This window comes from Triturus cristatus, chromosome 2_1, assembly GCF_964204655.1.
Source record: "Triturus cristatus chromosome 2_1, aTriCri1.1, whole genome shotgun sequence".
In the NCBI taxonomy this organism is placed as follows: Eukaryota; Metazoa; Chordata; class Amphibia; order Caudata; family Salamandridae; genus Triturus; species Triturus cristatus.
The window spans coordinates 727,636,602-727,651,151 of record NC_140581.1 but is presented as its reverse complement, the minus strand read 5'-3'; the positions used below and the strand labels follow the sequence as shown (position 1 = coordinate 727,651,151).

The following is a 14,550-nucleotide window of genomic DNA, read 5'->3' as shown; positions in this document are numbered from 1 at the left end:
CCGTCCAGAGGAGCACAGGTGGGCAGGCAGGTTCTCGCTGGGCAGCTGATCTCTTTGGGTCCCCGACATGGCAAGGGGAACTGGCCTACTGCTGCAGGTCTTCATGCGTTCTGTGTCCACTCACAAATTCAAGCCGTGGGCTGGGTGCTCACCCTGCGGTCACTTTTAGAAGTTACCACTGCCAGTCTTCATTGCATGCACAGCTTCAGTGGCACAGTTGTCGCCAGGCACGAGGGACCTGGTGCACCTTGCCGCTATCAGGGTGTCTGAAGGACACAGGATGACGCCAGATACTGCGGGCTCTATCGAAGCTCAGGCAGGAACGTTCGCTTTGGCTGACAGCTTGGCCACGCCCCCCCCCCAGAAGAAAAATGAGGGTTAAAATGTATATAGTGATTATCAAAAGAGGAGGTTAGCCCGGGCGAAGTACAAAAGATGTTTCTGAGATTTACTCAGAAGATAGAGAGGGTAGACCAGTTCAGCAGTATGATAGTATGGGTAGCTAGAAATTAAGTAAAGTGCACATTCACAAAGTAAGGTTCACAAGGGAGTAAAGTTGAGATTTAACTACAAAATCATCAAGAGTATTCAACCAGGGTTCATTAAGGAGGACGCACCAGCAAAAAGTCTATCTATAAGTAAGGTAGATGAGATATGTAGAAAGGTTGTCAGCAAGTTGTAAGTACCCCAAAAGTATCAAATAGGGTCCAACCAGTAATGTCAGGTTTAGAGTTTCCTTGTGATCATCAAGGATCGTGATGCAGCAAAAGGATGTGAGCATCGTCGGAAGAATGGGAGGACATTTCCAGCTATAAGTAGTTCAAAAGGCAGTGGATAGTTACTGAAATGAGAAAAATTATGTTACTGCTGAGGATTTATCCCTAAGGATACTAATATAATTCTGCAGAGACGTGGTACAATCTTGGTAGTCAAGAGTTGCAAAGAGTTTATCAAGTAGGATTATTCTAGGAGGTTTGTTGTTGGTAGTTATTGGGGTATGGATTTACCACTTATGTCCTAAGTAATCCAATCCATTCTTCTTTATTTGGCACACATTCACTAGTTTTTTTGTAAATATACGCAGTGTAAGTTTTGGCATGTTATTCACCAATCAGCCGAACCAATTCTGTAGATGAGTATTCTTTCAACAATAGCTTATTTCTCTTACTCTGTGCAATATTTCCGGAAGACAGGCGTAATTTGTAAATAAATACATTTAAAAAATACATGTGAACAATTTAGTATGCATATGATACAATGAAAGAAATGTTGACTTTTTTGAAGGAAAAAGTCGATACTTGTTTTACTTCTTGCAACGAACATGTTGAATAAACCACTGCGTCCCTGCGACTTCTGTTTCTTCCTCCCACTGAAAAATCTGTTGACATTGTGCTGTGTGACTGAATTTGGAAATATAATGTGCAGCTAAATAAATGTAACAATTTGTGCTTACTCTTTTTTGTACTTTATCCGTAGATTCGTAGTACGTAATCATTTCATAAATGCTGTGCAATTGCACGTTTGTAATCACTGGGTCCGATTCAAAATGCTTTCTGAGACTAGTTGTGTTTCCCCAGACATAGGAATTGTGATGTTCCATAAGTGAGTAGTTCTTTGATTCACAAAATGTTTTTACTGAAAGTAAGAATGTCTTTATCCTAAAATGTCTTAAGTCAAACCTAAATCTGTACTAAGAAACAACTGTAGATCAAAAGTGCTTTGGGAACTAGGCCAGGAACTGCAGGAGTAAAAAAGTGATAGACAGTTACGAGCCACAGCGAATAATAGAAGAAACTTTGTGATAGGCCACTGTGAATATGTTGACATCAACAATAGATCCTGCTCACTTAAGTAATACAACAGTGAATAGATGTTACAAATTGAGCACAGCCTATTGTCATTAAAAAAAGTAAAATATTTTTTATTGAAAATATGTCTGGCAACAAACAAATAGACATTAATGAGTTGATTACACATAACCTACTGTAGAGTCACAGAAATGATAATCATCGCACTGTTAATGGAATAGGACGCTGAGGGTCGTTCAATTGCCTGGGACAGTCCACATTGGTAAAGTTCTAATAATGTATGTTCTTTATTTTTTAGGTTGCTGTGTCAAACTGTGTAACAAATAGAACGTGCCTGTAATTGCTACAAGTGGTCTGTGTCTTATTATTTTGGATAACACACAAACACATAAACACACGCATGTTGTGTCTTTCAATTCAACTGGCAAATCAGAATGTCTCTGCTACTCACTACTGAAGATACGCACTCAGCCTAAGTCGTTTGACTTTGAAAGATGCTTTGTGTCAAAAAATCAGATTAGTTAGGTCTTAACATGCAACTTTGCCCAATTAAACCTGTGCATAAATTGCACTAGTAAAAGAAATTCCAAATTCTATCCAACCAAGTGATTTTAGAATTTACTGGCTCCCACATTGATTTGGATGTGAAAACGGGTACGATCTTCCCCAAACAAGCTATCTAGCCTTCATACCTTCTCTTTAATATAAAAATTAAAATAACTTGTTTACTGAAAACTATTGTGAAAATACCTCTGGATTTGTACAGATCTACAAGTAGAAATATATTTTGCTCGTAATTTTACAATGTTGTATACATTATTTATATTAAAGCTTTCAGTCAACAATTTGTTATGACCTGGCATGGAAAGCATTTACCATGGCTTAAAAAAATAAACATTTTTGATAAATAATGACGTCAGCGTACATAGGTGATGGCAAATCATACAAACAACACTTTTATTTAGAAAAATAAACTGAAAACACTGTGTGTTGTCTGCCACATTGTCCCATGAATAATAGACAAATGGTTATAAAATTGTTTATAGATCAAATTTAAAGAAGAACAGGCAATGTTTTAGACTTGGGTGTACACTGTAAAACACTGACGCCACCAGTTCTGTCCTTAATTTTTGTTCCTTGGCTGTTCTGTTGCAATGTTATAAAATGGAATTTCACTTTAAAATCAAAAATAGCATTAGCCTTTCTCCAAATCTTTTCATATGATACATGATTGATTCTTTATCTCAAAAGGAGGCCATTTTTCTTTGGGGTTGGGGGGATAATGAAGAGAGGGTCCCTGCTGAGATGAGGAAAACAAGTACATTTGCCTCCATTTTTTTTTTCTTAGCCAGTTCAAGATAAAATCCGATGTGGTCTGAGATGCCGCGAGGCCATCTGTGCAAATGATGGCAGGCATTATACCCTGAACGGAAGTGACTGCACTAACACTCGAAGTGCACTCAGAGGCAACTTCCGACTGCTCCACCGTGCTGCTCTCTCAATGCACGCGGAGGGGAAATGAAGTGGGCTTGCAGGTGTCAGCTGTACTTCTGCAGTTCACCTATGGCTTTGAGTTTGTGCATGAGAGAGCAGCAGCCTTGCTTCCTATCCGATGTAAACCGCTCCATACATTGTTGCGCTGTATGCGTTACTGTGCTTGCAGTCAATTCCGGATGCCACATTCTCAGACGCACCTGGCTGCTTCAGTAATACAGCACAATTCGCAAATTCATCAGCTCACAATTAATTTTTTCCTCTAGTTTCAGTCATGGCAATGCTGATTACTTCGAGCGGTGAGTAAAATATTTTGTCCTCCCCTTTTTATGCTCCTGGTAGTTTTCAAGTGGCTGGAACTTAAGGCTGTGGACGTCGGAGGGCTACGGTTCCAGCTGCCCAAACTGAGGCCACGGATTGAATGACGTTTTGTCGGGTATTCATTGTGCTGTGACTCCGTGCACGGAGGATGCAGCTTCTGGAGTGCTCTCACAGGTCTTGTATACAAGAAGTCCACATGAAGAATCAGACACGGGTCAAATCAAGGGACGTGCCTCGGGATGTGGATCGCCAGGATGACTTCCAGCCCAGGTGCTGTGAGAAGGGAGACAGAGAAGAACGAGTGTGTTACTGTGCTGCATGGAACTCGCATTCTGTTCAAAACGGTACCTTAGAATATACACGGTTAAAGCAAGCAGTCAAATGATGTTTAGCAAGCAGTGATTGATAGCTTTAGTACCATACAACCCTTTCTGCAAAATTATATTTGGTTTTACATATTTTGGATGCTCCTGATCCAGAAATGTTTCCTCTAGTTACTACTAAGACTTAGGTCTAGATTATTTCCAATATGCCACTGCGCATGTTTCATAAAAATATATGTAGGTAGAATCAGCATGTCTTCTTCTGAGGCTTGTACAGTTCCCCACCCAAAGCTGGTGATGTATTAGTTGAACGTGCTCACTGCTACACAGTGAGAGAATTTTCTGCGACTGTACCATGCCAGTGATGCTGTCACTTTTTGTTTTTCCGAAGCAAATCCCCAAAACGGACTTTTGTTTCTGGAAAAACAAAGACTTATGGCCTATATGTATCAACACGTTTCTCAATGGACACAGGATGAGTGAAAACCTTTGATAAATTAGGCCTTACGTTTCTTCTGTGAATGGGGTTTTCTCCCAGCAGGTGGGCTACATTGCTGCTTTTTACCTTACTATGACCACCATGCCTTGCGGATTCATCATTGCGGGCAGGACAGCACACTATCTGTTGGATGGATGGATGGCCTCTCAAACACAGGAACAGAGTGCCGGCAGCTGCTAGCTGCTAAAGTTCCTGTGCTGTTGCATTTTGCACCATTTTCTTAGCCCGAACTGCATCCATTGGTCCATTTTAGAGAGGGTATATTTTGCGCTAAGAAAAGAGCTCTAAATGCTGGATTATGCTACCCGCGTAATTGTGCCATAATTATGTGGAATTACACTACAGCAAATAACTCGAGCTAAGGCCACCCATAGTATTTGGCAGATCACAAACCTCAGAATGTAGCAATGAAGAAGATTGCCCCAGTTACTTACCAGTAATCTTCATTACTCCAAGTCCAGGTCTTCCTCGCCACAGTATTTACATGAGCATTAGCCTCCATGACAGAAACTCGAAAGAAAAAGTTAGCATAATAGTTTCCCATCCATAAAATATGGCTATCTTCCTCTTTGCCTTAATTTGTATAAAAAGGAAGTCGCCCAACCACACATTCTTTTTCCAAAAGGATAAAAAAATTAAGCTACCTAACACAGGGAAGGATGGGGAAACCATACTGTGGCAAGAAAGACCAGGACTCGGAGTAATGAAGATTACCGGTAAGTAACCAGGACATTACCTCCTCATCCATCTTCCTCGCTCCAGTTTTTACACAATGATCTGATACTAAAGCTAGAATCCGCTTCAATTATTAGCACAAAGAATACACATACTCATGGATCATAACTGCACAATTCAGGTTTTAATTCAAATTACCAAAATATGTTCCTTCAGAACCCTATAAGTACATACTTGAGTTCAGTAGCAAAAGACTTTGAAACACCACCTTCTTCTTCAAATCAATAGTGTTCCATAAAAATATGAGGATATGACCATAAGGCCACATTGCTAATCTCGTCCATTAAGACGCACTTGAACAAAGCCCAGAAAGTGGACATAGCTCTAGTTGATCTTCCCTGAATTTGATTCCCCACTTCCGTATCTTGGGTCTTATAGGCCAACAACATTTATTGTTTTATCCATCAGCTCAATGTAGAATTTGAAGGTTTCATTAATTCCTTGCTGGAACAAATGTCACAAACAAACTGTCCACCTCTCTGAAATTCTCCGTTCTATTAAGATAGATTAACAAAGCTGTCTTCACATTTAACAAACGCATCAAAGCTTCTTCAATCTTGGGACCAGGAAAAAAAAGCACTAGAGTTAGCTCCCCGGACCTGTGAAACTAAGAAGGCACCTTAAGTATGAAAGTAAGATTAGACTTAAAAATTGCTTCGAGGGAAAATACCCTTAAAAATAGCTGTGACCTCCAAAATGAACCTAACTCAACTAATCTCCTGGCTGAAGAAATAGCCACCAAAAACACCACTTTAAGTGTCAAGAGTTTTTGCTCCACTAACTCCAAAGGTTCAAAAGGCAGTCCCTGTAAAGCTCATAAAACCAATGATAAATCCCATGATGAAGATGAAACCAGAGGTCTAGGCCTTTTCAGATGAAACTGCTACCCATCCAAGAATGGCTCAAACATTTGGATGCACTTAACTGCCCTACTACACTGTCCAGCTCCATTAAGGCCTTGGGTATCACACTAGACATTAACTCCTCAATGAAGGAACAAATCAAAAATACAGCCAAAGGAGTACTCTACACACAAAAACTTCTCAAGAAAATCAAACCACTTATACCTCCTTACCCCCGATGATCTTCAGGCAGTAATACAATCCCTAGTACACTCACAACTTGACTGGGGCATTGCCACCTTGACAAGAATCCTTAAAATTCACCTTGCGCCCCTAAGAACAATTCTCAAAGCAGCTGATAGGCTCGTGACAGGAATCAAATGGTTTGATAACATCACGCCCGCCCTTAAAAGGCTCATTTGGCTTTGCAATGAGGGAAGATACATCTACAGGATAGCTTGTATCACCTACAAGTCCCTACATACAAAAGAACCCAAATATCTAAAAACTAAACTATTGAGAGCACGAAAAAGACGGACTCTGAGAAGCTCCAACTCTCTTCTTCTCATACCTCCCAAACTTAAAAAGAAATCATCGCTTGCACGTTCCTTCTCCAGAAACACTCCTAAGATTTGGAAATCACTCCCTAAGGACCTATGCCAAAATCCCTTATTTTCTTACTTTAAAGGGGACCTCATATCTCTACTTCTCAACAACTACTTCAACAACAACTCAAGTTGATTTATGTCTCCCAAAGATCCAACCATCTTTGACCATTCCCGTGGGGGAGGTCACCTGAATAATTGACTACATAGTCTTGAATCTGTCTCCTTCCTCATTACTGAATTCCTTGATTGTTATATATTACTGTATCCTTACTGTGGGCTACATTACTGCTCTGTAGTCCTACTTGTTTTCAATCAGTTTGTTTTTAACACACTTGACTTTCATCTTGTACTTCTTGGAAGCTTATTCTCAACACATATAAAGAACTCTGATACCCTTTGGCCTAGTCAGTGCTATACAAAACTCAAATAATATTTACACTTACTAGGCCTCAAATGGCTAAAATGACATTGCTTAAAAAGCTGACTTGACTAGAAAGGCAAAACACAAAAAGGCATAATTTTTTTTATTTCTTGACCTTTCCATGAACATTTTCCATAACAAATATAAGATTCATCAAATGTTTCATATATTTCCACAGCATGTTTCTATTTACACAAAGATCACTGTTAATTCAAGATTGATGTTGTCATTTACTGTAAGGAGTTCATATATAAAGGTACATCATTATTTAATGAATAGGAATTGTGGAAGTGCTGAATAGTTTTCTTTTGGTTATATTGATGTTACAACTTCTACATGAACAATTGTTTAGAAACTTCATATTAGAAGGTTAGAAATGTAGTTCATACATGGGAACGTAGACCTGAATGAGAAAATGACCCGAATGAACTTAGAATTGTTACAACTTAGGGCCCGATTCCGATCTCGGTCGGAAGGTCTCTAAACGCGATCCGGCCGGAAAAAGTACAAGCCGAACGCGTGTTTACGGACTGACCCTTACAGCTGTACGAGTGAGCAAGTACGATGCGGGAAACGTGAAATCGCCGACCGAATTGTTTACGGCTCCAAACCAGTCTGTACATCTCGTCCGTAAGCAAACTGTGCCGTGCAATGGAGGCGATTTCCAACCGAGTAAGTACGATGCATGAATCGGATGGCCATATGGCGTTGTAGCTCCGACACGTAAAGCTCTGGGAAGCGGACCTCAGGGGGCCATAGAGGGCTCCCCTTCACCAGTAGCCGTACGAGTTGGTCACAGGTGGGGACCCAAGGGTCCCCCCTACACATGCATATACAGTGCGGATGGCACCGACGCGTCCCCACGACAGGGGGTGCCCTTTACTGCAACCTACATTTACGTCAATGGCAGCTTATGTATGCGTCGTACAAAAGGCTCCCATTGACTTAATTGGGGCTCCGAGTGAGCCGTGTCCGTCAGCATTTGTTCGCGTCGTACTCGGGCGCTCGGAGCCCCGGAGCACGAGTCAGTCGGCAAACCCTCCGATCCGAGTCGGACTGAGGCTTTTCCGACCAGGATCAGAATTGGGCCCTTAGTTGTAAACTTAACACTGCTGTCTGTGGACTATTGTATTCCAGTGAGAAGACGAGAAGGGATATTGTTCCCAGGAGAGCATCGAAATCTGATTGGCTGACTGGAGTCGGAAGGAACAACATTTTGAAAAACTTCCTGAAATGGGTAGTCTATGATAGTTTGTGTTCCTATAGTAGGTTAACACTTTTTTGACTTTTTTTACCCAGTTGCCCAGACCCATTTACCCAGAACTTATGCCACATTGCTTTGTGACTCTACTGAGTTTCTTGAACCTCCCTTTATGAGAAGTTCTACTTTGAATTATTTTTGTTCTATTGAGCGGACTTTACTACTGAAGCTTTATGCTTTCTCTCTCTCCCTCAAACCAGAACTCTTTAAGGGCTCACACTGACTCCTTTCTTCCATATTCTTAGGCTTTCTTTATGGAACGCGCTGAATGCATTTTTATTGCAATTTATTGATTGATCATTGACTTCTAATACGATTTTAATGACTCAACTTGATAAATCTATTTGTGACCTAAGAAAGATCATTTACTAAATGTTTTTGATTAATAAAACCCTTTAACTCATACCAAACTCTCTTTATTGACTGAAAATTGATTAATGACTATGAATATAATTTATGTGATGTTCAGCTCTCCTCTTCTCTAAAACAACAGCAAAGATCCATATGACCAGACTGGCAACTAGAGTGGGAATTAGCATGTCTGATGGTAAACCCAGGTTCTTTTAACTGAGAACTGATTCCCACTCCATGAAAGCCAACTACAAATGATATACATATCAGATATTTTTTTTCCAGATGGAGACCTAGAGTTCCTGTCTACCAAGCCTTAGTCCAGAGCTGCAGATAGGTGTATATTGTTGCTGTAGGGCTATGTGGATCCCCAAAGAAAAAAGATTATGCAGCATGGCTGAAGCCATCACAAATAAAGCGCTAATCTGTAGACTAGAAGTATCGCTGTATGTTGGACTTGATGAAGGCCATACATACAGATTTGAGAGTAGAATCAAACAGTTAGTCTGCTTATTTAATTTAAAACGTATTTAATTGCTATATTTTTCCTACGTTCAGTATGAAAAACACCCCAAATTCATGGACGTGTATTATTCCCATTACGAAACAATTAACCTGTGCCACCTAGCAAAGTGTTTCGAGAATTAAAATAAAGTGTAAAATTAGACACACAAGAGGTCATAAACTTCTGGTTGTGGATTTCCTCACTTTAGAATCGGGTACACATTCATTGGACTAATTGTAAATAGATGTTTATAGCCTCGCCTGTGTGTACTTTTACTTTTTTTTGTAGTAACTCGGACAGGTTTGATAGGTGACACATGGAAATTTACAGTCACAGGTTTCCAAGTGTACATGAAGAAAAACATTTGTGAATTACATTTTTCAAGAATATGTTTGTATGTGGTCAAATACAAATCCCCATTGTGGGAAATGGATTTATGTCTCCACTTTTCAAGGGTAAAGTTCGAACCATTTCCAATGTAATAAATTGTCAGGGAACAGTTAGAGACTCTCCAGACTAACTTTATGTGAAGATATCTATGTGTGTGGACGGATGTACAGGTCATTCTGCCCTGGAATGCCCAATCATTGCCCACGTCCCACCTGTGAAACCTGAAAATCTTTGTGCCAGTAAATCTTTTAAATGTTTGTAAAACCAATATTTTGAACTTTCAGAAGTGTTTTACACTTCCAAACTTGGAATTAGCACGTGAGTGTGCGTAATGTGCAAATAGCTTTATGAATATGGCCATGTTTGCACTAAGACCCATTTCTATTCTTTGAATCTTTATGAACCACTCCCTACAGTTGTAGTTCTAGGAATAATTTGTCTGAGGCCTTGCAACCAATTCAGCTTGTTCTTCTCTTAATTATTTGTTTAATTGATGTTCTTGTTTGGTAATCTGACTGTAAATATTGATCTAAGTTATCTGCAAAAGAATGAAGGGTTTGGAGTGCTACCCTGAGCTATTGCCAGTGGTCAGACTTAATGCAAGCAGCCTCCAATCACCCTTTGTGTGTTTCAGTCACAATACCTGCCGCCAGAGCCAGCAGCTGAGATGGAAGGCAAGTTAGGTCATGGAGCATAATTAAATCAGATATTTAAATCAACAAAAACAAAACATTGCTTTTCCTACTTCTGCTCTAATTTTCTAGCTTACAGTGACAAGCAGAAAGAACATATATATTTTTTGCACTCAATTATAGAATCTTTCTGCATGTTTATGCAAATTCTGAGCTACTGCAGCTTTGTTTTTTTTAAACTGACTTGTATTGAACTGTTTCTAATATCTTTATGCAACAAATCTCTAACAGGTTTTTGATGTGTTTAATTTTGGACTACAGGTTCTATTTTTATTCTTCATGTTCACAAACATGCTCTTTGTTTCATATGAAAGAGCTGCGACCAAGGTTTTAAGTGGTTTGTGGAATAGGTGATTGTGAGACCCTCTATCATATGGAATAAGTATCCCCTGCCATCCAGTCTAATGATATTGCAAGCCACCTTGGAGTTCCATGGTCTTATAAAGGAAATAGGCCTTCCGCCTTGCTCTTCTATATGGTTATGGAACTCTTCTATGACTTTAAATATCATATTATACCACAGGGAATATTTTTATCCCTTATGTATTGTGTCCATAAAAATGCATCCTCTCATTCACTAACAAAAAATATGCAGACTATTTTGTATTCATACAGATTTCTTTAATAATATGTGGTGATGTGATTTGATGAATGTTGTCATTGATAATTTCAAGTGTGATGTTATCTCTGACATGTGTAAAGTTATAAGCAGTAATTTGGGGATGAGGCATGATGAGGCCTCAACGAAATTTAAGTCATGCTAAATTTGATGTTAGATGAGAGACAGTTTTTACTCTAACTAGTCACGTGCTGATATCTCGCATGACTTTATTTATGTGGAACAGGTGCTCACTTGAAAAAAAGGTACACAAGAGTACAGTAACCACATTTCATGCTGAAAGCACAACTCTGCATACTTTTGTTAAACTTTGTAATTGTTTTGTGAAATCTCACTACATTTCTTTCATTTAGCACCATACTTGTAATGATAGCGTTGCCCACCATAACTGACACATTTAAGTGGGTATTACATTTTAAATGTTAACCATGAAATTCCTTTAACCATATTTTCTGTGAGACTTCCATGTTTACTTCAAAAAGATTTTTATATTCTGAGTATTTGATGTTAACTCGCTCAACAAGGTTTTTTGGGGATTTCAACAGTGAGCAATTTTTAAAAGAATAAATTCTGTGGCCTTAACTTATTCTTGGAAGTCAGTCACGTGCACTGCACAAGTCCCAGGGATGCTGAATACCACTACTGTCCAGTCTTGATTCCACCTCGTTCATCCACCACTCTGCACTACCTGCCCATTTACCTCACCCTTGCATGTTCTTTTTCATTCCTGCTTCCCTTTATGCAACTCTTCTCATCCTCCTTCTATATTCGTTTCCTGCCTTTCTCTCTCTTGTTCGGGGTCGAAGTATGATGGTAAAAAATAAATACTGGTCCCCATAAATGAGCTCCCTTGGGCCCCATCAATCAATCAATCAATCACAGTATTTATAAAGCGCACTACATACCCGTGAGGGTCTGAAGGTGCAGGTGGGGGGGGGGGGAGCGCTGCTACTGCCCGAAGAGCCAGGTCTTGAGAAGTCTCCTGAAGGTTAGGAGGTCTTCGGTCTGCCGCAGGTGGATGGGGATGGTGTTCCATGTCTTGGCGGCAAGGTGGAAGAAAGATCTGCCGCCGGCAGTCACTCTTCGGATGCGGGGGATGGTGGCGAGGGTGTGGTCTGCGGAGCGGAGCTGTTGAGTGGGGGTGTAGAGGCTGAGTCGGCTGTTGAGGTACGCTGGTCCGGTGTTGTGGAGTGCCTTGTGTGCGTGGGTGAGGAGCTTGAAGGTTATCCTCTTGTTGATGGGGAGCCAGTGCAGGTCTCTCAGGTGGGGTGTGATGTGGCTTTCGGCGAGGGATGTCGAGGATCAGGCGTGCGGATGCGTTCTGGATGCATTGGAGCCGTTTCAGGAGTTTGGCCGGGGCTCCTGCATAGAGTGAGTTGCCGTAGTCCCGTATACTGCTGTCGAGGGCCTGGGTGACCGTCCTTCTCGTTTTGGTGGGGATCCACTTGAAGATCCTGCGAAGCATGCGGAGGGTGTTGAAGCAGGAGGAGGAGACGGCGTTGACCTGCTTCGTCATGGAGAGGGTGGAGTCTAGGATGACCCCTAGGTTGCGTGCGTGGTCGGTGGGAGTAGGGGGTGCTCCTAGTGCAGTTGGCCACCAGGAGTCATCCCAGGTCAAGGGGGTGGGTTCGAGGATGAGGACCTCCGTCTTGTCTGAGTTCAGCTTCAGTCGGCTGCTTCTTATCCAGCCGGCGATGGCCTGCATTCCTTCGTGGAGGTTGGTTTTGGCGGTAAGGGGGTCTTTGGTGAGGGAGAGGATCAGCTGGGTGTCAGCGGCGTAGGAGATGATGTTGAGGTCGTGTCGTCGTGCTACGTGGGCAAGCGGTGCCATGTAGACATTGAATAACGTTGGGCTGAGGGATGAGCCTTGGGGGACGCCGCAGATGATCTCGATGGCTTTGGAGCGGAAGGGGGGGAGACAGACGCTCTGAGTCCTGCTGGAGAGGAAGGAGGTGGTCCAGTCCAAGGCCTTCTCTTGGATTTCACCCCATCTGCAAGCACCAGCTCAAATTGAGCACTGGATTGAAGAAAGCTACCTTTGTTTGTCTGTCTGGGTTATAGAGGACACTGGAAAATGTGGACCAAGCTATGGGGTAGGGGCTACTAACAGCATCAACTGGGCGGAGGGATTCCCAGTCCATCTACTGCTGAAAGCAGTCTAGGTGTTTCAAACATTTTTGATGGGCATGCATGATTTGCTACATCAGAGCAGCCATTCTCACAAGTAATCTTCTAGATGCTATATTGGGTGAGAACTTACATTTCCATGAAGAGCTTAGGACAGGCTGGCTTTTCTTTCTTGGACAGTGTTGCACTGGAATTAAACCTAGGATCCTTTTGCAACCAATTCAGACCTGATGACTCGGATGTTTAAAATAATCGGGTAGTGCTGGGCTAGAATCATTGCTGTGTTCAGATATGGTTGATTTATGAAAGAGCTCAGCCTATGGCCCAGATCTCCAGCCTGTCCTCTTACCTGCTGAAAGATTTACTCTTTCTTTTTTAGACAATCTTGTACATTGTATTTAGCATACAGTTCCTCTCCCCTCCCCGAGCACTCAGAACACCACAGAATCTCATTGTTTTCCTGTGTCAGATGTTCTAGATTGCCTGTCCTTTAACTTTATAACTTCTCATGCTGTATGCGCTTTCGATATCCTATTTAGGGCCTACTTTGGAGTTTGTCGACTGAGATTACTCTGTCACAAATGTGACAGATATGCCATCCCCCTTTTTACAAGTGATAGAATATATAATACTCTTGTAATAGGGCACGCCTTTGATGGAATATCCCATCTGCCAGGCTCCAGATCCGGCCCTTGGTGTTTACTCTAAACTAAACGATTAACCGCTGTGGAGGGATGCGATATTAATAAAGAATTGTGCAAAAAATAAGCTTTACAACATGTATCTGCCATATCACTCGTGTACGGCTTTGGAAATCATTGCAACCCATTCCACAAATGTATAACAAAGGAGCCAGTTAAAAAAAAAAATTGCATCTTGGAACAGAAGGATTGGACATATAGCTGTAAAAAAAGTGCATTCTCGGTATATTGCTTCCTATAAAGTGAATTCCTGCAACAGATGGGCATCTGTAGACTAACTGCAAGATTTTAGATTCAATGTGGTTAGACTAAGGAGAAATGTCTGGTTGGAGAACATATAAAAATTGTATTACTGCTGTTGCCAATTAATTTTACATTGGCAAGTCTGTTCCTGTGGTGCCTTATGCATAACGTGATAGGTGCTTACTGCAGAAGAGACATTGCTTTTGCTTTCACGTGTTAAAATCTCCCCACTTGCGTTGGAGACTTTATATGCTTGTGCAATTACGTGTTAGGTTGGTACCAAGGGACGAAAACTTTGAAATACAGTAGGGGCACTGGAAACCATTTCCTATAAGCAGATAAGAGACGGGACGCCTGAGGGGAGCAGAGGACCACAGGCCAGATTTGAGAAGAATCTGTGATGAGACAAGCTCATCTGAAAGTAGAGGAACAAATAACAGAGACTGAATTGAATGAAGAGATTAAATGAACAAATTCGTATCAGCTTCTGTTAATGCTGTGAGCCCCTCTTTACACCATATTTAGTATTCGACAAGAGAGCAAAAATCCAGTAGCACAGAGCAACGTGGGCAGGAAAGACCAAAGCTGCAGCCATTTGAAGTAGGATTGG

General features: G+C 41.3%; 1 protein-coding gene across 1 annotated transcript in view; it reads right to left on the bottom strand.

Moving 5' to 3' along the window:
• Positions 1-1,896: 1,896 nt before the first annotated feature.
• Positions 1,897-14,550, bottom strand: part of PRR16 (proline rich 16) — a 1,148,678-nt gene continuing 1,136,024 nt past the window's right edge. Inside the window, exon 3 of the mRNA XM_085632661.1 lies at positions 1,897-3,896. The gene's annotated coding sequence lies outside the window, so the exon portion shown is untranslated. The remainder of the gene's footprint in view (positions 3,897-14,550) is intronic.